The sequence below is a fragment of the Odocoileus virginianus genome, chromosome 5, assembly GCF_023699985.2.
Source record: "Odocoileus virginianus isolate 20LAN1187 ecotype Illinois chromosome 5, Ovbor_1.2, whole genome shotgun sequence".
Taxonomy (NCBI): Eukaryota; Metazoa; Chordata; class Mammalia; order Artiodactyla; family Cervidae; genus Odocoileus; species Odocoileus virginianus.
The window spans coordinates 46,122,668-46,147,475 of NC_069678.1; the positions used below are offsets into that span (position 1 = coordinate 46,122,668).

At 34.1% G+C, this 24,808-nt stretch overlaps 1 protein-coding gene and 1 non-coding gene across 2 annotated transcripts in view; one reads left to right on the top strand and one right to left on the bottom strand.

The window, feature by feature from the left end:
- Nucleotides 1-24,808, bottom strand: part of LOC110128007 (GATA-type zinc finger protein 1-like) — a 93,046-nt gene that overhangs the window by 36,316 nt on the left and 31,922 nt on the right. The gene's annotated exons all lie outside the window — the stretch shown is intronic.
- On the top strand, nt 22,305-22,376 carry TRNAC-ACA (transfer RNA cysteine (anticodon ACA)). The gene has a single exon. It is a non-coding gene; the product is annotated as a tRNA-Cys (tRNA).

Genomic DNA, 24,808 nt, shown 5'->3' on the forward strand with positions numbered 1-24,808 from the left:
AAGATAATTATGATTTATACTCGGGATTGGCCATCTGTTAATAATCTTCTTATAGAATATTCTATAAATATATTTATAGAAACAAATATACAAAAATATAAATAAAGGAATCTTCCACTTACTGAAGGAGTCTAATATTGTTTTGTACTTACTATTACTTTTTTGCCATAGCGTTAAGAGAGAAGATGATGTAACTTACACAAAATTAGACATACAGAAAGTAATGGTTTAAACACAAAATATGGAATCTGGAATTGATATGAAAAGTCAGAGAAGAAAGAAAAGATTGTTATTCCAAATATAACTAGAAGGAAAGTTAAAGTGTCATATAGTTTACTGAAGTGAAATTAAATCAAAATAGAGGGCATGTCTTCTGTGTTCTGTATTTGTTTTTGTTTTAAAGCAACAATGTTTTTCTTTCATCTCCCCAAATAGCACATTAGAAAGGACAACAACCCCTATACTCACCTAGATACTATCTCAACATAATCCCCTGGGTATACAATTTCCACATATTAAAATTGTGCAACTTTTAACATACCTAATTACATTTTGTTATTTTAATAAGCTAATGTATATGATATAGTGTTTGAAATAGTATATATCTGGGTCATTTTCATATTAACTTTCAATATAATTGACCACTCAGATAAAGAATAAAGAGAACACTATATAATTAGGAGTGAATATGAAAAATGGATGTATGATAATATCATTTTACCTCTTAAATGACTAAAAGATTTAAAAATGGTTTGTCCACTGAATTAGGAAGCAAAACATCAAATCCCCAAACTTTGCTTTTCAAAGGCATTTATTTTTAATAGGTATACCAAATTGGTAGATTAGAGGGAAGCTAGAGATTTAGCATTATCACACATATTATTTCCTAAATATGACAGAGAAGTATGAGCTTGTTAATATAACAAATAGTTGATTTAGTAGCTTCTTATATCATACTCCCAAGAGATTGATAATAAATAGATGTCAACGGTTAGGATGTTAGTGGTGTGTGAAGACTTCTGTCTGCAGACACTACTGCTATGCTACTGAGGAGTTTTAACATATGACAGAACAGTCAAGGCTGAAAGAGATCTCAATAAGCTGAAAGAATGAATTGAAATTAATGAGAGAAAATCCTATGGAATAATTATAAAGTCTGGTGACTTGGTTCAAAATATTTGTTGTGTAAGTGTAGGATAGGAAAGAAATGTTTCACATTGTCATACTTACTGACTTCATTGAGTGTGAGCTTAATATTTATCAACAGTGAGTTATTATGCCAGAAAAGCAACCCAGTTGTTGTTCAGTCATTAAGTTGTGTCTGACTCTTTGTGACCCCATGGACTAGCCCACCAGGCTCCTCTGTACATGGAATTTCCCAAGCAACAATACTGGAGTGGGTTACCATTTTCTTCTCCAGGGGATCAAACCTGCATCTCCTGCATTGGCATGTGAATTCTTTCCCACTGAGCCACCAGGGAAGTCCAGCCTGATGGTAGGCTGCATTAATAGTAAGGAGACTGAAAAAGAGAGGGAATTATCCCAGACCAGAGAACAGTGGGACTGAGTACACTCGTCACATGAGGGACATTATACCAAAAATGTGTCTGTTAAGCATTTGAAGAAAATGGGAACATTTTGTCTGTAGAAAGATAGATATTAGGGGTGCATAATACCTGCCTTAGCTATTTAAAGGGATCATATGTGAAATATGGATAAAAGTTACTCTTTGTGACTCAAGTAGGTTTATGACTTAGAAAGGAAGTCAGGGAGAGGCCACTTTTGATCCAATAAAAGGAACATATTAATTGGAACTCTTAAAAAGCAGACTGGACACTTCTAGGCAATGAATCTACTTGAACTGAAAGTATATAAGAAGATACTGGAAATACAAGTTACCTTTGTAAAAGAGTCTTTCCCCGAGTGACAGATAGAACTAGACAACCTCTCAGCTTCCTTCCAAGCTACAATGTTATCTCAAGAATCAAATTAAGACCAGGAATTAGGCACCATGGATATGAATACACAGCTAATATGGCAATAGACTTTCCACAATGTAAGTTTTATTACCTAAATACACCATTTAAATATGCCTTTATTTATTTATTTTTGCTCTACTGTAGTACCTATCTGCTATTATTCATTGTCTACCATGTATTTTAGCTACAGAATGTTTATTTGAGAAATATTTTACTAAGCTGAATTTGCAATAAAATCTTGTTTATAGAATAATTAAAACATATATACAGATGTTGTGATGTTTAAATTGTTTCCTTTCCAGATATTAGTTTCTGTCATTTATTTTTCTTTGTTATTGTGACATTACTTTATACCATAAAAATACAGCTTGAGGTTAATATTTTAAAATTCTAAGATATAATTTTATATGTTTAATTGGGAAAATAATAATAAGGTAAAATGCCTTTTTGTACTTTTTTTCTCTTCAGTTTGCTAGTATGCTATGATATTAGACTTTAGGATAAATGCTAAAGCTGACTGGATTTAATCAAAGCCCTTGTGTCATTTTCATCTTTTAAAAAACTCACCAAACAGATATGGTCAAAGATTAGGCAAATCGAGTTTGTCTGTTATGTTCCAGCATCTTTTGTATAGAAAGCTGTATGCTTTAAAAGTCAAATAGATAGAGTAGAAAACAAGAATATAATTTATCTTAGTATAAATATAATTTTGATTTGTAATGTCCAATTTGGGGAACTAAAAAATCACAGATGTATTCAGTCAAATTGGACTAAATTATAAGGTAAACTTTAATTTTAAATGGAGATGCTAAATCCATCCTCTCTCTAGAGCTCATGCACCAGCTCTAGGCAGATATTTGAATGCTGGCACTAATCCAGGAACAAAAAAGCCAAGCAAAACAAACCAAAAAAACAAAAAGTTTATAAAATGGAGTCTATACTATACTCACTACTTTATAATTGTAAACCTTAGTAATACATGTGCCTTTGTGTGATTACTAACTTTTATTTTTCTCACATGACGAATTACAAGAAATATCTATGCAAGGCCATTAACTCTTTCCAACAGAGGCGGATATCCAGGCAGCTAGTGGAACAAAAGCATTTGGCCTGAGGCCTAGTGCTATTGGTAAACCACAATTTCTTGCACTGCCACTATAATTTAAATTAAGTAGAAGCCAGGCTTATAAACTCACATTATGACCCAAAGTTTATGGCCCTTTTATATCTCTTGGGTTCTGATCACAATGAAACTTTCTCCATCTGAAGCAATTTAATACAAACATTCCTTTGGCAGACTATAAAATGTGATTTTTCAGTCAACCTTTTATAGGTATGTTGGGTGCATATTGTGTGCCCAGTTGGAAAAGGAAAAAAAGAAAGAAAAAAAGAAACAATGACAATATAAGCATTGAAACATATGTGTTGTGCTCCTGTGAAACAGATTTGCAAGTGAAAAACTACTAGGAAATTCTTCCTAGTTCAATTTTTGTTTTTATCTGCAGAAGGTGGATGAACAAAGTTTCAACTGAACATCTTTTGTCTGTTAAGGAGCAGCATTAAAAGCTCAACAATTAGAAATGTTCTAGTGCTCACTCATTTTATATACTGTCTTCCTCTCAGCCCCAACAAACTGTTTCTCTTTGCAAGTGGAAAATTTCTCTTTTGCCTGTGAGCATAAATCTAAGTAATAACCCATGAACATTTGACTTGAATAAAAAACAAGAAAATAGCAAAGAGTTCACCTCGTAATTTTATTATAATAGGTAAACTAAAAATAATGCCAGATGTCTTAAGAGACTTCTGCCTTTAAAATTTTACAGGGAAAAATTAACTTTTGAAAATAAGCTATTAAAATATTGTGGAGGCAGGTGTAGATTTTGAACAGGAAGATTTTGGTTAAAAAGAAATATATGGGTTTCATATTTATTGTGTAGAAACCTAGAAATATGCATTCATGTTGAAACCCTTGGAAATCCAAGGCATTCGGTGTAATGCTAGTTGATTTTAGAGTGGTCTTATGATAATGCCACTATCAGTTACAGCTTTTCAAATTATGTATTTCAAATGATTTGTAACTGCTATAGAGGGCATTGAGGCTTCCTGGGGGCACAGTGATAAAGAATCTACTTGCCAATGCAGGAGACACAGGTTTGTTCCCTGGTCAAGAAAATCCCCTGGAGTAGGAAATGGCAACCCACAGTATCCTTGCCTGGAAAATTCCATAGACAAAGAAGCCTAACGGGCTACAGTCCATGGGGTTGCAAAGAGTCAAACACGACTGAGTGAGCGCACATACACATATGCAAACACACACACATAGAGGGAATGTGATTGTCAGGCAATTCAACTTTCTCCCACCAATTCTTTCCTTACTCTTCTCAAAGATCAGAATGTATGGAGACAGATTGTATTTCTACTAGTGATAAAAATAATGAATCACCCTGAAACTAAAATTCAGATGCAAACACAATGATTATAGTGATTGGAGTACTCATATGAGTTTCAGTGCTTGGAATATTTTTAAAGTGAGGAGTCAGTTACTAAAGAAGAAAAGTTCAAAATAAGGCATTTATTATTGAACGAAATGAAACCAACTAAACTGGCTTAAATACAACAATAACAACAACAAAAACTTTGGCTAGTAAACAAATGAGTTCCATTTTAAATTTGGCCTGCTAAATGCATTCATAATCTCTTTGTTCCATTTGTCTTCCAATATAGCTGCACTGTCACTAATAGCTTTTCTATACTTTCTGTTGAATGGAGTGTGTTTCTTGCTTCACTAAGTGGATCTAGACCCACAACCAGCAATATTGATGGAGAGCCCCTTGCAGAATGGCCTTGAGCAGAGTGTCCAACTGTGAGACCACTCAGGACTGAGTTGTGGTGCCTCAGTTCAGTTCAGTCGCTCAGTCGTGTCCGACTCTTTGTGACCCCATGAAGCGCAGCATGCCAGGCCTCCCTGTCCATCACCAATTCCCGGAGTTTACTCAAACTCATGCCATTCAGCCATCTCATCCTCTGTCATCCCCTTTTTTCCTCCTGCCCCCAATCCCTCCCAGCATCAGGGTCTTTTCCAATGAGTCAGCTCTTCACATCAGGTGGCCAAAGTATTGGAGTTTCAGCTTCAGCATCAGTCCTTCCAATGAACACCCAGGGCTGATCTCCTTTAGGATGGACTGGTTGGATCTCTGTGCAGTCCAAGGGACTCTCAAGAGTCTTCTCCAACATCACAGTTCAAAAGCATCAATTCTTCGACACTCAACTTTGTTCACAGTCCAACTCTCACTGCTAATATGCCAGCATGGTTCTGGTATTTGTAATTTCAGCTCTATTTAAATACTAAGCTTTTCCATTTCTCTTAAGTAAAAATAAAGCAAAATACATCATACCTGTTTGTTTTCTTAACTTTCTAGAAGAGGAAAATGGGTAAGAAAGAGCAATAGGTAAAGCTATGAAAAGCTCCATGAATAAGGTTTAATGAGCATTTGCCCATAGTGTTTAAGATCTATAGTACTGTCACTTTAAAAATCCAAGTTATTATACTCAAACAATGTCAGTCTGTGTTGTACTTGAGTCTTTTTCCTTAGTTCACCAAATCTTCCTATAAGTATCTAGTTTACATCCTGTCAATTAAAATTTACGGGCTGGCAGCTAAATATTGAAAATGAATCCTAATTTTACAACTATATTGCATGTGTATGCTGGTTTCCTTTTTAAGCAGAAACACTTCAGTTTTCACAGTTTCTCTTACTGAGAAATTATCCAAATGCTTTGAAGTCCAAAGTAATTAGCCTTTACTTTTATCAGAAAAAACAACTGTGATGAAAAATTATAATTTTTCTCATAATGGTTCTCCTAAAAGTACTTTTCTACAGTACTTCCAACTGATGCTTAATGTTGTGTTTCATGATCAAATACATGAATTGTGGCAATTTCGTAAAATAGTTAGGAAGAAAAATATCCACAGCATTCTAAGTTGATTTATAAGAAAATGTCTACTCGTTCTATCTTCAACTTACACTAGAAATAAATATCTTAACACTGAAACTCAATTTGGAAACAAAATAGAAAAGCAAAATAAAATTGAAAAATAGCAGTCAATAAACTTTTTTCTTCTCCCAATATACATATTTCCCAAAAGTACCACTTGGTGAACTATAAAATACAAAAGTGTTTTCCAGAGGATTAGACAAGGATTTTTTTTTTTTTTGTCTTCCACGTTGGTGCAACTGCTATTCATTTTATGGATTACTGAAAAGTGGCAGGCACTCAAATTAACAAATGGATATGCACTTCTAGTGTTGACATTATCTCTAATTTGCACTAAATAAATGCCTTGAGTCAGATAATTTGTTGTATTGGAATGACAGATGTTAATAGAATAATATTCCCAGTAGTAGGGAAAGCACATAGACTGAAAAAATGGTCATCATAGGGGTAACAGCTATAGATCTGGCATAGTTTTAGGATCATGGGACATGCAAGAGTAGGCTCAAAATTTACCCTTTCTCAGCCACATCGATGGCCATTGGCTAGTGGTTAATTCAACATTTTAAAGTGCTAGTGCACTGGGAAGACCCAGAGGGATGGGATGGAGAGGGAGGTGAGAGGGGGGATCTGGATGGGGAACACATGTAAATCCATGGCTGATTCATGTCAATGTATGGCAAATACCACTACAATATTGTAAAGTAATTAGCCTCCAACTAATAAAAATAAATGGAAAAAAAAATCTGAAACAGAAAAATATAAGACCTCAAAAGAAAAAAAAATATAAAGTGATCAATAACATGGTGTAGGTAACATTTTAAATATACTGTTGGGGCTGTTTCTTCTTACATGATCTGTATTCTTTCAAATGGTGCCTAAAAAGAAGGAGATACGATAGGGATTCCAAGAGAAAGATGATTTCAGTAAGAGACAGAGTAGGTTATAGAATAATTGCTTTCTGGATATGTTTTGTTGGTCATATTTATAGCATTTTGCTAGTTGAGTGCTCTTTTATAATTTATTCATAATAGTGAAAACAATATTTAATGTTCTAGAACAAAAGAAACTCTAGAAAATTTCAAGTGAAGAAAGATAGAAATGCAAATCAATGACAATTAAAAAATATTATTTTGAGGTTTAAATAATCCAGGTTTAGTTCAATTTATGTGAGGCATTTTGCTGAACAGCTTAAAAGGTATATCAGTTTTTTCCTAGGAATATTGTTAGGCTGATATTGCTTTTATCCCCAAGAGATATACCTGTTTTTCTCAGTGCATGTCAATTTATACACATAAATAATCACACTCAAATTTTATTTTATTGCAGTTGGCATTCTTTTTATATTGTTTTGTAACTTTTCAGAACAAATTATTTTTAAACATTTCCCATGTTATTACCTATTCTTACAGCATAGCTTCTTGTGTTTGGCATTGTCCTGAATGCCATATTTTTTAAAAGTAATCCCTATTATTTGATACTTTTTCCCTTTGATTAATAAAATTATAAATTATATAATTATCTAGATTCATAACATTTATATACAATATATATGTTTCAGTATTAAACTGAAATGTACCAGGAGAGCTTGAATAAGAACACCTTAAACTGCATGGTATATTACTTTGAAATATTGGACAAAAAATTTGCATAGTATATTTGATTCTAACTCTACCAGAATTTTTTATGATTTTCACATTATTTGTACTATTGGACATATTTTTTAAATGAATCAATTTTGAAAAAAATTTTTCCAGACTATATAATTTTAAAATTTATTACCTTCAATCATAGTAAAATATAATTGATTAAATTAAACATTTTTAAAATGTGTTCTGTGTACCACATATTGAGGTTTTTGTCTGAGCAGTGAAGTGAAGAAAATGTAGTCTTCCCTTTCAAGAAGTTTACAGTACAATGCAGAGGGCAGGCATAGGTATTTACAATGTAGCATAAGTGTTAAAATTGGAATATATTACAAAGTGCTGTGGAAGCATGAAAGTTATTCCACTTTTTAAAGAAGTCACAGGAGTACATAGAAGTAGCAAAGCTTAATTTATGTGAGGAAACATTCATCAGTTACAAGCTTGCATGTGGCACTTAAGGAAGAGGCAAAGTTGCAGAGACTTCAAAAATCTTGTTAGTCATGTAGACTGTACTGTGAGATATAACAGAATTTATACTTAGAATGACATACAAGGGGCCAGATTCCAACATTTGGGTTTTAACACATGGGTAAAGGCAAGATAGAAGAGACTTAGTCATTACCAGAAGCTTCAGATTCTTATCTAGAATGATGAGTCTGTCTGCCTTGTTCTTCATCATGTTCTAGTAGAAAATGAATGTTTGGTACATACTGGGCATGTAATACATAAATGCTGACTGAATTTAGTTCAATTAAGGACCGTTACCTAAAGACAGAATAGTCACAATATATTGAGAGCTATTTGTAATATCTGATGATATGTTTCAATACTGAAATAGATGTGCTGGGAGAAACCAACATCTTTTGGTTCTAGAATAATTCCCATAAATTTAATTATATTCACAGTCCAATTCATATTATAATAAATTATTCTTTTCTCAAATGAAATCAATAAAAGTCTTTGAAGAATTCATTACACTGCACATTACAATGGCCTTATAAAGTGCTTTTAAAGTATTGACTAATGCTTCAATATTTCCATGACTTAGTAAGCTACGAGCAATGCTCCCACTACACAGATAAATGGGAATATGGTAATGAAGATCTTAGAAATCAAAGTTAACAACAAATATGTTTTTATATGGGGTTGCTAATTGTTTTTGTTGTTGTTGTTTTGGTTCTGAAATCCCAAATAATTAGAAAAGCAATGTGACCATCTTTGTCTTGCATATCTGCTTCTTAGCTTATATGAGAAAGATAAAGGATAATTAGAGAAATTTAAATCCGAGTTATTTAGGTAACCAGTTTTAGCATATACATATGGATAAATCCTCCTAATTGGTGATACAGTGAGATAATAGAGTACTTCAGGATGAGTTTTATAATGGGACTGAAAAGTCTAAATTTTCAGCTGAATCATAATGGGGCAGGGTATAGTTTGGGATTGTGTGTGTCTATGTGTGTGTGTCTGTGTGTGTGTCTGTGTGTGTATTTTGTAACTAAATTCTTTGAAAAATAATGTTTAGTAAATGTTGAATATAATTGTCTTTATTTAGATATTATGTTATAGAGAGATCACTCCTTGACCCATCTTTTATTAGTGAAAATGTATCCTGTCTCAGCATATTTATAGATGTTTTTTATGAAGCACAAAGTGAGGGGAAAGGATTAGGGGTGGTGTGAAAGAAACAGAGTGTTTACAATGGAGACTAGTTTGTTTATTTTAATTAGGTGGTGTGGAGAATTATTTTATTTTAAATTTAATAAGGAGTTAGGAGGTTATTTTGAAATTATCCTTATCCCCATCCCCAGATCATTAGTCTTCACTATCCTTTAAAAACCACATAGATTTATAGCTCATAAATTACATTTTCTCATATTTATTGTAAAATGCTTTTTTAGTCCTAAAAAGAAAAGTAAGATGATATGTGTTTTAAATAAAATAAAAATTTGTCTTTAGGCTAACTTGCAGCTTAGTAATTTAAGAGACTATAAAAAAATACATAGCTGTGGTTTATATGAGCAAACCAGTCTGTTTCCTGGGTAGATACAAGACTATTCAAATTGAAGCTCAGTGTATTAAATCATGTTTAGAAAAGTCCCCCTAGTTATTTGCTAACCATGTTTAGATTCAGACTTAATATTTTGAAACCTAGAGAAGGGGATCACCATAAACTCATCTCATCTGTCAGACAATACACAAGAGGATTCTGATAGTATAAGAGTGAGGATTTGGAAACTGGCTGCCAAAGGTGATAAGAACTAAAGCAGATTTTGAGAAATTTGAATATGACTTAATTTAACATTTAAAGTCATTAGCAAAGTGCAGGCATTACTGATATGCTGTTAAAAAAAACAGCAAAAAACAGAGGTTCTGAATACTTGGTGTTCTTTGCTGTAGGTCATTTCTGAGAGAAGTTCATACTACATTGTTGTGTGTATACAAATTTGCAAAGAACCATACCAATACAAATAAGATTTGGATAGTGTTTTGCTTTTAAAAATCCCATTTAAGAAAACTAATTAAATAGGAGTGTAATATCTCAAGGGCTTCCCAAGTGGCACATTGGTAAAAATCCCCCTGCCAATACAGGAGATGCAAAAGACGCAGGTTCCATCCCTGGGTCAGGAAGATCCCCTGAAGTAGAAAATGCAACCTGTTCTAGAATTCTTGCCTAGAAAACTCCACGGGCAGAGGAGCTGGAGGGGCTACAGTCCACAGGGTTGCAAAGAGTTGAACATGACTGAGTGACTGAAAACATGCACACACACATACTGTCTCAAGCACATCAGCAGTAACTTGAGTCATTGACATGAGAATATATATTGTAACTAAAAGTAATATTAAACGAGGTGAGAGATTTGAACAAAAGTCCAACAAAAGCTGATTATATAATCAGATGCAAGTGTAAGGTGTAATGTCATTTTTTATATATAAATATGTGTTGTGTGTGTGTGTGTGCTGAGTCATGTCTGACATTTTTGCTACCCCATGGACTGTAGCCCACAAGGCTCCTTTGTCCATAGGATTTCCCATGCAAGAATACTGGAGAGGGTTGCCATTTCCTCCTTCAGGGGATCTTCGCAACCCACAGATCAAACCTGCATCTCCTATGTCTTTCTGCATTGCAAGTGGATTCTTTACTGCTGAGCCACCGGGAAGTTCCATAAATATATACTACTTTTACACAAACCCATAGACAAAGGCATCATAAGGGTGTGTTCATTCTGAGTTACTTAAATCATAGAATCTCGGAGCTAGGAACTACCAGCAGGGATCAGACAATCTAGTATTCTGACTGTCTTAAGGGACAGGCAGTTGCCAATTCTTATAATTCTCCTGGGATGAAGACTAAAGCAATCATTCCATTCATTGTTTTATCAGTCTTATGGCTACTAATGTACTCACTACTTCCAAATGACACTTATCCTAAATTTGTTATCCTGTTTAAGTGAAAAGATACAATTTCAATTATGAATGTCTGTATGGAAGTATTTCAAAGACAAGATGAATAAATATCACTCAAATGATACAAGCAAGATCAAAAAGAAAACTTTACTCTGAAACTTTAGAATCAAATATATCTCTTAATTTGTACAGATTAGATTTAGATATGTTCATAAAAATTTCATGTATGACAAAAGTAAGTAGAAAAATATTGTAGTCTAGCAGCAAAAGGTGGTATTTATTTTAAAAAATATATTCTAGGCACTGTTTTAACAACTTTAGATAAACTACCTCATTTCACCCTTAGAAAGCCCTAAGACAGATGTTATTATTAAACTTTATATTGGTGAAGATATTGTGACAGATTTAAATTGTTCAAATCACCACATGGGGTGATAGTAAGCATTGGAGCCAAATTTCTAATCTAGCCTGAGTGCAGAGCTCTTACTTTGACCACCCTCATCTACTGGGTCTAGCACAGCATCCTCATGGGATTGGAGGAATCAATTAGGCTATCCCTATAAATTACACAATGAAAGCCCTTTTGTGTAATATCTATTCCTCAGATATTATAAGGTTATGATAATGATGTGATGATTAGAGTCTGTGATCCCTTATGAATTCCATTTTTGGATAGTGTGGCTTTAAAGCTAAAGATCTCAAGAGTACATATTTGGTTGCATTTGGCAATAAGTGTTAATTTTTTCTTCCATCACTGTGTAAAACTCTCTCCCATTTGCTAATGAGTCAACAACATTTATGAAGCATCTGTATTATGGGTAATATATACTTATAGAAAGGTCTTAACCTGGTAGCTCAGACACTGAAGAATCCATCTGCAATGCAGGAAGCCTGGCTTCAATCGCTGGGACTGGAAGATCCCCTGGAGAAGGTAATGGCCACCCACTCCAATAGTTTTGCTTGGAGAATTCCATAGACAGAGGAGGCTAGCAGGCTGTAGTCCATGGGTCACAAAGAGTTGGACAAGACTGATGGACTAACACATGCTTACAGAAAATGCTTTGTCTTGGAGAAACTTTATTTGACTTTCTAAATTAGAATATTCTACTTGGATGAAAGATTGAGTTCTTTAAAATCAACATAAAACAACTGCAAATTAGTTTACTGCTAATTTCACATAAATGTAATAATAATTCATATTTCTGTTGCTTGCTATCAGCACATATATATAGAAATCACACTTGCGTGATGCTTTTAAGTTACCAAAGTACTCTTACTCATAATCTCATTTAATCCCCAACCATTTTTAGCTATTTTAATCTGTTTGACTGTAAACACATATTTTAAACTGCTTCTAGACGTCTACTTGTAAATTCTGCATTCTACTTATTCTCAACATTTCCAAAATCAAACAGTTTGCTTTCCTGCTGAAACTCAGCATTTTTAACCTCTACTTTTTGTCTCTAGAAAATGATGAGTTGGTGGTGCTTTTCTATTGTCTTATAATGTTTATGCATCTTTCCCAGGTAAGAATACAGGAGTGGGTTGCCATTTCCTCCTCCAAGGATGTCTTCCCAACACGGGGATTGAACCCACGTCTCCTGTGTATCCTGCTTTCCAGGTGGATTCTTTACCACTGAGCCACCAAGGATTCCCATATTGCCTTATAATATTTACATATTTATCCCATTTTGGGGAAGATAGGTAATGTTTAGTTTTCTTCTGTATTCTCATACCTAGTACAGAGCCCAACTCACAGTGAATGATCAATAAATATTTGTAGAATAAGTACATCCAATTTTATAAAAGAAGAAACTGAGGCAAATGGAAATTGACTAATGTGTTGAAACAGAGCAATTTAAAAATGTGGACAGAGAAAGAGGAGAATATCAGTTTTGTCATGAAAATGTATCTGAAACACACATCAACATCATTACTGCCTCATCTCCTTCTTTATGTTTTGCCAAGATGCCCATCAAAATAGCAATGCTAGCCTTTCTTAGATTCTTTATAATCATCACCTACCATGATGAGGTTTTCCAGACTTTAGAGAAATGAAAATAATAATGCTTAAATATTTCGAGATTTCTGTTCTACATGGAAACAGAAATAGTCTGTCTTCAAATATTTACACCCGTATCTACTTAAAAACAACAAGTTGGATTATAGATTACAGGCACTACAGAAGATATACCTCAGTGAATTTGAGGAAAATAATGAGATTTACTTTTGCATTGACCCTGCAAAACTTTATAGAGAAATGGCAAATTCCTGTTTTGCTAAAGGCTGAGCAGGGGAATTTTTCCTGAAACTGTTTGCTGAGCTTTACTCCCAAATGGGAATGTAAATTACAGTTCAGGGTTTTCGAAACTGGGTTTACTCCCTCACTAGAGGTTGTTTTGGGAAGTGTTTTTTTAAACTTCACTTCAAGCGGAGGATCTATTAATCCTTCCCCTAATAGGACATATTTTATTCTGCCCTGGCATACATACAAAACAGAAGCTCTGCCATAATACTTTCCTTACCTTTGTTCACACTTTAATGGGGAATAAAAAATAAATGAATTTCTAGGCAATAGTTTTCATAACCTAAGGGATATCTAATGACTTATTTCAATGTCCCAAGCTTCTGCATGTTTTGGAAGATCCCACTGATAGAAAATTTCACAAAATCTCTAAACAACTTTTGGTTTTAGGCTCATAACCTGCAATTTGGCTGTCTGAGCTGTTTTATGAGCTAATGTACACTGACTTTTGGGATTCAAAAACATTAGCTTGAATTCCATCCCATGTGCATGAGAACCTTGTGCCCTTCCTAATATCTCTGGGAATTCTCATAGAGAGGGTTGACTCATCTTCTTCCAGATCTCTTCTGGTTTGACTTCCTCTATCTGCTGAAATATTAAAAGTTATAGATCAACCAGTCATAGAGAACATTCTATGCCATTTTCTCATTTTTTGGCCTAAGCAATGAATATAGTTACTTTATTCCCCAAATATTATTCACACGAGAAATGTGTGTGTCTCACATACAATTACTTGAAATGATAGAATTTATAGCATAGCACTATATAGCATAAAAGTAAATGCTGAAGATTAGACATTTCCTTTCACAAAGCTCTTTAGTCTTATTCCCAGTGAACCTCTGGACCTCACTGCCTTTCTGTTTCTCAGATTCTGTAATGGTTATTTTTACATGTCAACTTGGTTAGGCTCTGGGGTTCAGTTGTTTGGTCAAACACTAGTCCCCATGTAGCTGTGAAGGTACTTTGTAAATGTGATTAATACCTAGAATCAGTTGTTTTAAAGTAAAGGTCACTGCTCTTGAAAAGGTGGGTGGGTCACATTCAGTTAGATGAAAACTTTTAAAGAGCAAAAACTGAGGCTTTATGGAGAAGAAGGAATTCTGCTTCAGGACTAACATTGATTGCGAGTTTCTAGTCTGCTGGTCTGCCCTACAGTTGTTAGCCTCAAACCTGCAACTTCTTACCTGATTTTCCCAAGCCTATAAATTTTGGACTTTGCAGCTCTACAGTCATAGTGACTAATTCCTTAAAGGAGCATTTATCTTTATGTATATACATATGTTCCATTTTTTTCTCATTCTCTACTGAACTCTAAATGACACACCCTCCCTTCTACAAGTTATTCGCCACAACACATGTTCCTTGAGTTCAGTCGCTCAGTCATGTCCAACTCTTTGAGACGCCATGGACGGCAGCATGCCAGGCTTCCCTGTCTGTTATGAACTCCCAGAGCTTGCTCACATTCATGTCCATCAGGTTGGTGATGCCATCCAACCATCTCATCCTCTTTTGTCCCCTTCTCCCCCTGCCTTCAGCCTTTCCCAGCATCAGGGTCTTTTCTAAGAAGTCAGTTCTTCACAACAGGTGACCAAAGTATTGGAGCTTCAGCATCAGTCTTTCCAATGAATATTCAGGACTGATCTCCTTTAGGATGGACTGGTTGGATCTCCTTGCAGTCCAAGGGACTCTCAAGAGTCTTCTCCAACACCACAGTTCAAAAGTGTCAGTTCTTGGGTGCTCAGCTTTCTTTATGGTCCAACTTTCACATCCATACATGACTACTGGAAAAACCATAGCTTGACTATATAGACCTTTGTCGACAAAGTAACCTTTTCCTTTCTTTTCAACAAAATGGTGTTCTAATTCCTACTCTGCTCTTTGTCTATTTTTACATATTAAGAAAATCACTATTGTTTTCTGTTTGCCAGTGAAACAGGACTTTAGTGACATAGAGTAACTGGCAGAGATTCATTTATGTCTTTGTGCCTCACCAGTCTCTGAGCTCTCTATCTGGAACTTGTTCATCTATGGCTTGACTTTATGCCACCTCCCTCAAAAAGTGAATGTATCAATAATCAAATTTGAATTGAAATAAAATTTACCTCTATTGCGGTAGTTTCCTATGAAACTTTCTATAAAATAACTAAGTCCAGTATCTTCTGCTTTCATCCTGATTACTGATTTCTCACTTCCTCAAAAAACAAGATTTAGCATTAATTAGAACAGTTGATTGATATGTAGTGAAAAAAGCATAGGTTTTAGAATCAGGTAGACATGGCTCAAATTCTAAGGATCTCATTCAAAATCTTTGTAATGTTACATAACTCCTATATTTTTTCTGCATATACCAAATGAAGAATCTGCCTGCAATGCAGGAGACCTGGGTGCCATCCCTGGGTTGAGAAGGTCCCTGGAGGAGGTCATGGCAATTCACTCCAGTAGTCTTGCCTGGAGAATCCCATGGACAGAGGAGCCTGGTGGGCTATAGTCCATGTAGTCACAAAGGGTTGGACACAACTGAGAGACTGAAACAACACACAGCATACCACATAAGGATAATAATGATGGATTTGTAGAATTTTTAAAAGCATTGAATAACATGTGGAATACCTTGATCATTTTCTAACACTAAGTAGATATTTAACAGAGTTGTTTTTGTCTTATTTTTCTTTTTTTTTTTTTAAGAACAGATCATAATATGGGGAAAGAGTTGAAAAAGATTTGTCTTTACAGGATAACATTTTTTAGTTATTATGAAAATTTCATACATATACAGAGTAATGTATACAGATGTATACAGAGTAATGTATACAGAAAAGTATATAAGCCTGCCAGCCCCCTTCTGTCCATGGGATTCTCCAGGCAAGAATCATTTCCTACTCCAGTCACCGATTACTAATAATCTCCCATTCTTGTTTTAACCTCCCTCCATTTACTCTCTACCAACCACATGGTGGAAGAAGAAGATGATGATGATTTACATAAAATTCATATCCATTAAAAAGCACACATATTAGGTTTAATTAGGTTTACAATTTTGACAAATGGATAAACCCATATGATCCACATCCTGCTTTGATGGAGAACATTTCCCAGAGTTCTCTCCTGTTTTTTACCAATTAATCTCCAGTCTTCACCCCACCACACACCCTGCATAGAAATCACTGTTTTCTCTTTCTCTTTTTTAAACCTTAGACTACTCTTGCTTGTTCTAGAATTTCATATATGAATATTTATGTACGAGTTAATTTTAGACATGTATTATCATTTTTATTAGCTAAATATCTAAATGTAGAATTTCTGGTCAAAGGATAAGTTTTTTAACACTGAAAAATTAAAAATACATTTTGCAAAGTGACTCTAACAGTTTACATTCTTAGTAGCAACACATAAAGACATGGTTGCTCCATAATCATGCCAAAATTTTATATTTAAAGCAATTATATTTTACACATTTTTGTATTTTGTGGTATCTTATTTGATATTAACATGAAATTTCCCAATGACTTACAGATTTGAAGACATTTTTAAAGTGCTTATTGGCCATTCATGGTCTTCATTGTGGAGTGTATTTTTTTTTTTTTGCATGTTAAAGAAAATATGCTATTAGTTTTCTTATAATTAAGTTATAAGATTTCTTTCTATATTTTCAGTTTAAATCCTCTGATAGATATATTCATTGTGGGTATTTTCTTTTTATCACTTGTCTATTTATGTCTGTAATGATTTCTCTGAGTAGACAATTTAAATTTTGATGAAATCTAAATTTTTGTTATCATGCTAAGAACATTTGAGATCTTTTCTATTAAAAAGTTCTTAAATGTACAGTATAATATTATTAACTATAGAAACAATGTTATATAGTAGATCTCTAGAATTTATTCATCTTGATAAACAAAAGTTTATACCAATGAATAGCAACTCTCCATATCCCTTTTTGCCTAGCCCCTGTCAAACACCATGCGATTCTCTGATTCTTTGGGTTTAACTATTTAAGATATCTCATTTAAGTGCAGTCAGTATCTTCCCTTTTGTGACTGATTTATTCCACTTAGCATAATATCCTGAGTGTTTATTCTTGTTGTCTAATATTACAGGATTTCCTTTTATTTAAAGCCAAGTGGTATTCCATTATATGTATATTATCACATTTCCTTTAACCATTCATCCTACTGTGGTCATTTATGTGGTTTCCATAATTTGGCTATTGTAGGTAGTTGCATCAGTAAACACATCTATGAGATTCTGATTTTAATCTTTGGATAAATACCCAGAATATCCAGTAATCACTGGACCATATGGTAGTTTGGGCTTCCATGGTATCTCAAATGGTAAAGAATCTGCCTGCAATGCAGTAGACCTGGGTTCGTTCCCTGGGTTGGGAAGATCCTCTGGAGAAGGGCAAGGCAACCCACTCCAGGATTCTTTCCTGGAGACTCCCCATAGACAGAGGACCCTGGTGGTCTACAGTCCATAGGGTTGCAAAACGTCTGACACAACTGAGTGACTAAGCACAGCACAGGTCGTGGTAGCTATATTTTAAATATTTAGAGAACTTATATACTATTATTTATAGTGACCGCACCATTTTTCATTCCTCTACCAAGTGTACAAAGGTTCCAATTTCTCTACATCCTCACCAAAACTTGTCTTTTGTTTCTTTAGTAGTAGCCATCCTAACAACTGTGAGGTGATATATCATTGTGGTTTTGTTTTTCATTTGCCTGATAAAGTGAGTTCAAACATTTTTTCATACACGCACTGGCTGTTTCTTGATATGTCTATTGAAGTCCTTTGTTCAATTTTTAATTGTTATTATTTTTTGCTATTTAATTGTAGGAGTTTTTATGTATTGTGAAAATTAACCCCTTATTATATATATGGTTTATAGATATTTTCCTCCTTTCTGTAGGTTTCCTTTTTACCTTGTTGAATATCTGTAGAAAGCAGAAGTATTTTAGTCAGTGCAGTTCCACTTGTTCATATTTGCTTTTATTGTCTGTGCTTCTGGTGTCATATCCATGAAATCATTTTCAAAACCAATGTTACAAAGATTTTCCGGTATGTTCCCTCTAGGAATTTTACAGTTTCATGCCTTATGTTTAAGTTTCTAATCAATTTTAAATTGATTTTTGTATGGTCTGAGATATGTTCTTGTGACGGTTTTTGACATAAAGTCTATTTTGTCTGATACACTTAAATTCACTCCTGCTCTTTTTGCGTTGAACTATTTGCATTGAACATCTTTTTTCGTTACTTTTGACTATGTGTCTTTTTATCTAAAGTGAGGCTGTTGTAGTTGGCTGAATCTTGGTTTTTTCTTTTAGTTTTGTTTTTCTATACATACAGCTAGCTACTCTATGCCTGAATCAGTTGACAGTTAATTACTGATATAGAAACATTTGTTATTTCCATTTTGTTTTCTATCCTTTAGCTCTTTTCTTCTTTTTCTATTTTCTTTTGTGCTTCATTGTTATTTTTTTATGTGCTGTGATTCTTTCCTATTTTCCTTTCATGTAACTTTCATAGTTGTAATATTTATGGTTTCCATGAGGCTTACGTAAAATATAGTAGTCTATTTTAGATTTTAACAGCTTTAAATCATATACAATAGTTCAATCATATACAAGAAAAGTCTACACTTTTATTTCCCTTCTGATATACTTGTGTTTGATGTTACAATTTCTGTCTATTTATATTGTGTATCTATTAACATGATGAAGTGGTAAAGAATATGCATGTTAATGCAAAAGATGCAAGAGATTTGGGTTCTATCCCTGGGTCTGGAAGATCCCTTGGAGGAGGAGATGGCAACTAACTCCAGTATTCTCGCCTGGAGAATTCCATGGGCAGAGGAGTTAGTTGGCTACAGTCCATAAGGTCTCAAGAGTCAGACACAGCTGAGTGACTGAGCATACATGCACATATCCATAAATGTAGTTTTGAGTTATAGTTATTTTTCATACTCTTTTGACTTTTTACCTAAATAGCAAATGACTTACCTACCATATACAGTAATGTGATATTTACTATATATTCATATATTTACTTTTACCAATGAGTTTTACACTTTTATTATGTCATTATGTTGCTATATGGCATCCTTCATTTCTACTCAAGAAGTCCTTTTAGAATTTCTTTTAAAGCAGATTTAATGTTGAAGAATTTCTTTTTTTTTTCATTTATTTTTATTAGTTGGAGGCTAATTACTTTATAATATTGTAGTGGGTTTTGTCATACATAATGTTGAAGAATTTCTTTTATGGTAGGTTTAGTTGTGAAGATTTCTTTTAAGGCAGATTCAGCTTTAGTTCAATATAAATAACCTCAGATATGCAGATGACACCACCCTTATGGCAGAAAGTGAAGAAGAACTAAAGAGCCTCTTGATGAAAGTGAAAGAGGAGAGTCAAAAAGTTGGCTTAAAACTCAACATTCAGAAAACTAAGATCAAGCCATCTGGTCCCATTTCTTCATGGCAAATAGTTGGGGAAACAGTGGAAACAGTGACAGACTTTATTTTTTGGGCTCCAAAATCACTGCAGATGGTGACTGCAGCCATGAAATTAAAAGACGCTTGCTCTTTGGCAGAAAAGTTATGACCAACCTAGACAGCGTATTAAAAAAGCAGAGACATTACTTTGCCAATAAAGGTCCGTCTAGTCAAGGCTATGGTTTTTCCAGTGGTCATGTATGGATGTGAAAGTTGGACTATAAAGAAAGCTGAGTGCAGAAGAATTGATGCTTCTGAACTGTGGTGTTGGAGAAGACTCTCAAGAGTCCCTTGGACTGCAAGGAGATCCAACCAGTCCATCCTAAAGGAGATCAGTCCTGGGTGTTCATTGGAAAGACTAATGCTGAAGCTGAAACTCTAATACTTTGGCTACTTTATGCAAAGAACTAACTCCTTAGAAAAGACCTTGTTGCTAGGAAAGCTTGAAGGTGTCTCAGACACAACTGAACGACCGAACTGAACTGAATAGCTTTGGTTTGGGAAAGTTTTTTTCTCTCTACATTTTTGAAAGACAGGTTTGCCCAGGAACACCATTGTTATTTGGCAGATTTTTTTTTTTTTTTAAAGCACTTTGAATACATTATTTTCACTGCCTTTTGGCCTGCCCGGTTTGTACTGAAAAGTCTGGTGATAGTCTTATGAGGTTTCCTTTGTATGTGGCAACTACCTTTTTCTTGCTAATTTTAAAATTCTTAGTTTTTGGTTTTTGAAAATGTGATTATAATTAATTCTGTGAGGATTCTTTGAAATAATTTTATCTGTGGTCCTTTGAACTTCCTCGTGGTAGTGTCTGTTTTCTTCCTTTGGTTTGAGGAATTTTCAGCCATTATTTTTTTAAATAAACTTTCTGGTGTTTTCTCTTTCTCTTGTCCTTCTTAGACTACCTTATATGTTTGTTGTTACCAATGAGTCAGCTCTTTTCATCAGGTGGCCAAAGTATTGGAGCTTCAGCTTTAGTTAGCATCAGTCCTTCTAGTGAATATTCAGGGTTGATTTCCTTTAGGCTGTGTATATTGTTCTTTATGACAATTTTTTGTAAATTCCTTAAACTTTCTTTTTGCTTTTCCTTTTTTAATTTTTTTTTTTTTTTTTGCTCCTCTGAACAATTTCAGGTGAGCCCTCAGGTTTCTAGAATATTCTAAGTTCCATCAGTGCTTTGAGATAAATCCAGTTAGTCGCTCAGGTAGCCCTCAGGTAAGTTGTAATTTTGGGGTGTGTGTCATCCAACTTTTTATTCCCCAGAAGGAAGTCAGAAGCTAGATGCTTCCTCCCAATTGTATGGTGTTATATGCCAGGGGGTTATGATGAATGGGTGTCTCAAATTTACCAACCAATTTTGAATTGGCTCGTTTTGCACTTGCTTGGGGTCCCAAAACTTCTCAACTTGTTTGTCAGTTTCTTAGAGAGGAAACTGGTCTATGTATTGTAAATCAGTGAGTCCATGGGAAGAAAGAAAGTACCAGTCTTGACTATTCTACTGTTTTGCTGACATCACCAACCCAACTGTTTTCTTTATAGTCAATGTTTTTGTGTCCTAAGAAATCTTTGTCTACCCTCAAGTTGTGAATTAATTCTCCTGTATATTTTTATCAATGCATTTTGGTTTTTTAATTTTATAATAAGATTTATGGTGCATTTCACACAAAAAAATTGGAATGTCATATGAAGTGGGTATAAATGCTCATCTTTTCTTCACATAGATATAGCAGATGTACCAGCTTCGTTTGTTGAAAATGTTCCTTCTCTTAATTGTAGAGTGCTTTGAAAATAAAATGGCCATTTATATGTCAGATAAGTTTTTGGTTATTATTTCATTTGTCTATCCTAACTCGTAATGACTTAATTATAATTTGGGGTAAGTCATTAAATCAGTTGCTGCCGCTTCAGTCGTGTCTAAATCTTTGCAATCCCATGGACTGTAGCCCACTAGGCTTCTCTGTTCATAAGATTCTCCAGGCAAGAATACTGGAGTGGGTTGCCATTTCCTACTCCAGGGGATCTTCCCGACCCAAGGATTGAACCTGCGTCTCTTGTGTCTCCTGCATTGACAGGTGGATTCTTTGCTACTAGCACTGCTTCTATTATTCTGTAACAGATTACTACACATGAAGATTTGAAACTATAGCCATGGATTATTTTGCAGTTCTGTATATCAGAACTACAGATACTACATGGCTAAGTTCTTTATTCAAGTTCCCACAGGCTGGAATCAAGGTGTCAGATGTTTGAATTCTCATCTAGACCTTGCAGTGCTGTTCCAAGATAATTTAGTTTATTGGCAAAATTCAGCTGTTTGCAGTTGTACAACTGAGGGTGGCATTTTCTAGCTGGATGTTTAGGGGCCAATCTCGGTTCCCAAAGGCCACCCACTTTCCTTGCCGTAGGACTCCTCCATCTTCAAGGCAAGCAATGGAAGTTTCCTTTCAGTTGAATTCCTCTTATGCTTCATGTATTTGATTTCCCTGGTGGCTCAGATGGTAAAGCATCTGCCTACAATGCAGGAGACCCGGGTTCAATCCCTGGGTTGGGAAGATCCTCTGGAGAAGGAAATGGAAACCCACTCTAGTACTCTTGCCTGGAGAATCCCACGGACAGAGGAGTGTGGTAGGCTACAGCCCATGGGGTCTCAAAGAGTCAGACATGACTGAGCGACTTCACTTTTTTCACTTTATGCTTCAAATACCTAGTTTCCTCTGTTTCTAATGTCTAGACTTAAATATATAGGACTCATATGTTTAGATCAGGATTACCCAGATCATCCTCATTTCTTAAAATCAACTTATATAGCATATGCCAATCACTAGAGTAAAATCCATCATATTCACAGCCACAGATTGTGTACCTCAGGGTATCTTGAGGGCCTTCTTAGCATTCTGCCTAACTCAGTCAGCTATTGAAAGTCCTTTCTGCAGCAGCATACGCTTGTTTTAAAGATTCTTTTGGCTATTCTAGGACCTTTGCATTTTCATAAATATTTTTAGAAAAAGCTTGCCAATTTCCACTAAAGAAAAAAAGAAACTAAGTTGATGTTGCTGAGGAGAATTAATATCTTAATAATATTTAGCCTTCCTATCGGACTTGGCATTCTAATCCCTTAGCAATGTTTTATTATTTTGTTTTTTTGTATGTTTGTTTTAGTTTTTGGTGTATAAGTTTTAAATGCCTTTTTAAAATTTTATTCTGAAATGTTTGCTTTTAATGCTACTATAAAATTTTATTTTTCAATTGGTATTTATAAAACATAGATTCTGTATGTTAACATTTTTGGAGAGTTTGCTAATTTTGTTATTTTTCTTAAAGTATTATTTGATTCTTTGTTAGTTTATATATAAATAATTATACTGTGTTAATAGAAGAAACTGCAGTTTTCTTTGAAATTTTAATGTCTGGTTTATTCATTTTATGCTTTATTGCACTGGCTAGGACATCCAGTTATATCGAATGCTTGTGATGAAAGTAAATATTCCTGCCTTATTCTAGATCTTAGGGGGAAAGTATTAAATCTTTGCCACTAAGTATAATGTTATGTATAGGTTGTTTATACTTGTTCTATATTAGATTCAGGAAATTCCTTTTCAGTTCTTGTTTGAGAAATATTTTTAAAAAATTTTGGTGTTAAATTATGTCAACTTTTGATGTATCAAGATTATCAGGTATTGTTTCTGCCCTTATTTTTTAAAACTTTTTATTTTGTACTGGGATATGGTTGATTAACAATATTGTGATAGTTTCAGGTAACAGTGAAAGGATTAATATTGAAATATTGATTAATGTTGCATTATTATAGTTCTCCTCATTTATTGGTATTATCATATTATTGCCTTTTCAGTGTGAAAATGTTTTCCTTAGACTGCTATCTGCTGGCTTGGTTGTCTTTTTTGAGAAGTCATTGTCACTTGTATTATTTTTGCATATATTTAATCTGTGGCTCTAGTCTTGTTAGTTTAAAGATCATCATTTTGCTTTTGAATTTCAGCAGTTATAATTTCTTTAGATATGGTGTTCTTATTATTCATCCTGTTTGGGTTTTGTTGAGCTTTTAGATATATTAGTTGACGCTTTTCCAGATTTGACATAATTTTGGTCATATTTTTCTTTCAAGTTTCTCTCTTACTAGAACTGTTTGTACAGATGTTATAATTAAATATTGTCTCATAGGTCCCTCAAATTCTATTCATTTTTCTTTATTTTATATTTCTGTTCCTTAGATTGGATAATTGCTACTGATATATTTTCAAATTCAGTAACTGCTGCTAATTCTAATCTTCTGTTAATCAAATAGAGCAACTTCAAAATTTTTTAGGAATTGTACTTTATAATTCTGGACTTTTTTGAGATATAATTATGTTACATACAACATAATGATTAAATATTTGTAAATTTCATAGAATTATTACCATAATAAGTCTAGATAACATCCATCATCATACATAGTTAAATTGTTTTTCTTGTCTTGTGATGAGAACTTTTAAGACCTACTTTCTTAGAAACTTCAAAATACATAGTACAGTAACCAAAGAATTTCTGTTTTGCTCATCTTTTATGATTTCCATTTTTTTGGCGTGATTCCCAGTCATTCATTATATATAAATTTCCTCTGAGTTGATGGACATATTTATTGTAGTTGTTTGAAAATCTTTGCTATTTGCAATATGTAGGGCCTTTTAGGAAGGTTTTCTATGGATTACTTTAAAAGGAATATGGCATTATTTTCCTTTTTTGCATATCTGACTAGTTTTAATTGTATTCTAGACACCAGGAATAAATTCTTGTAGAGCCTTTACATTCTGTTAAGTTTTTCTGTAGCAATGGTCTACTAATTTAGTTTGGCTGTACTAAAACTCGGTAATCATTCTGCTCTGAATATCAATTCAGTCAGTCATGTCTGACTATTTGTGACCCCATGGACTGCAGCACACCAGACTTTCCTGTCCATGACCAACTCCCAGACCTCGCTCAAACT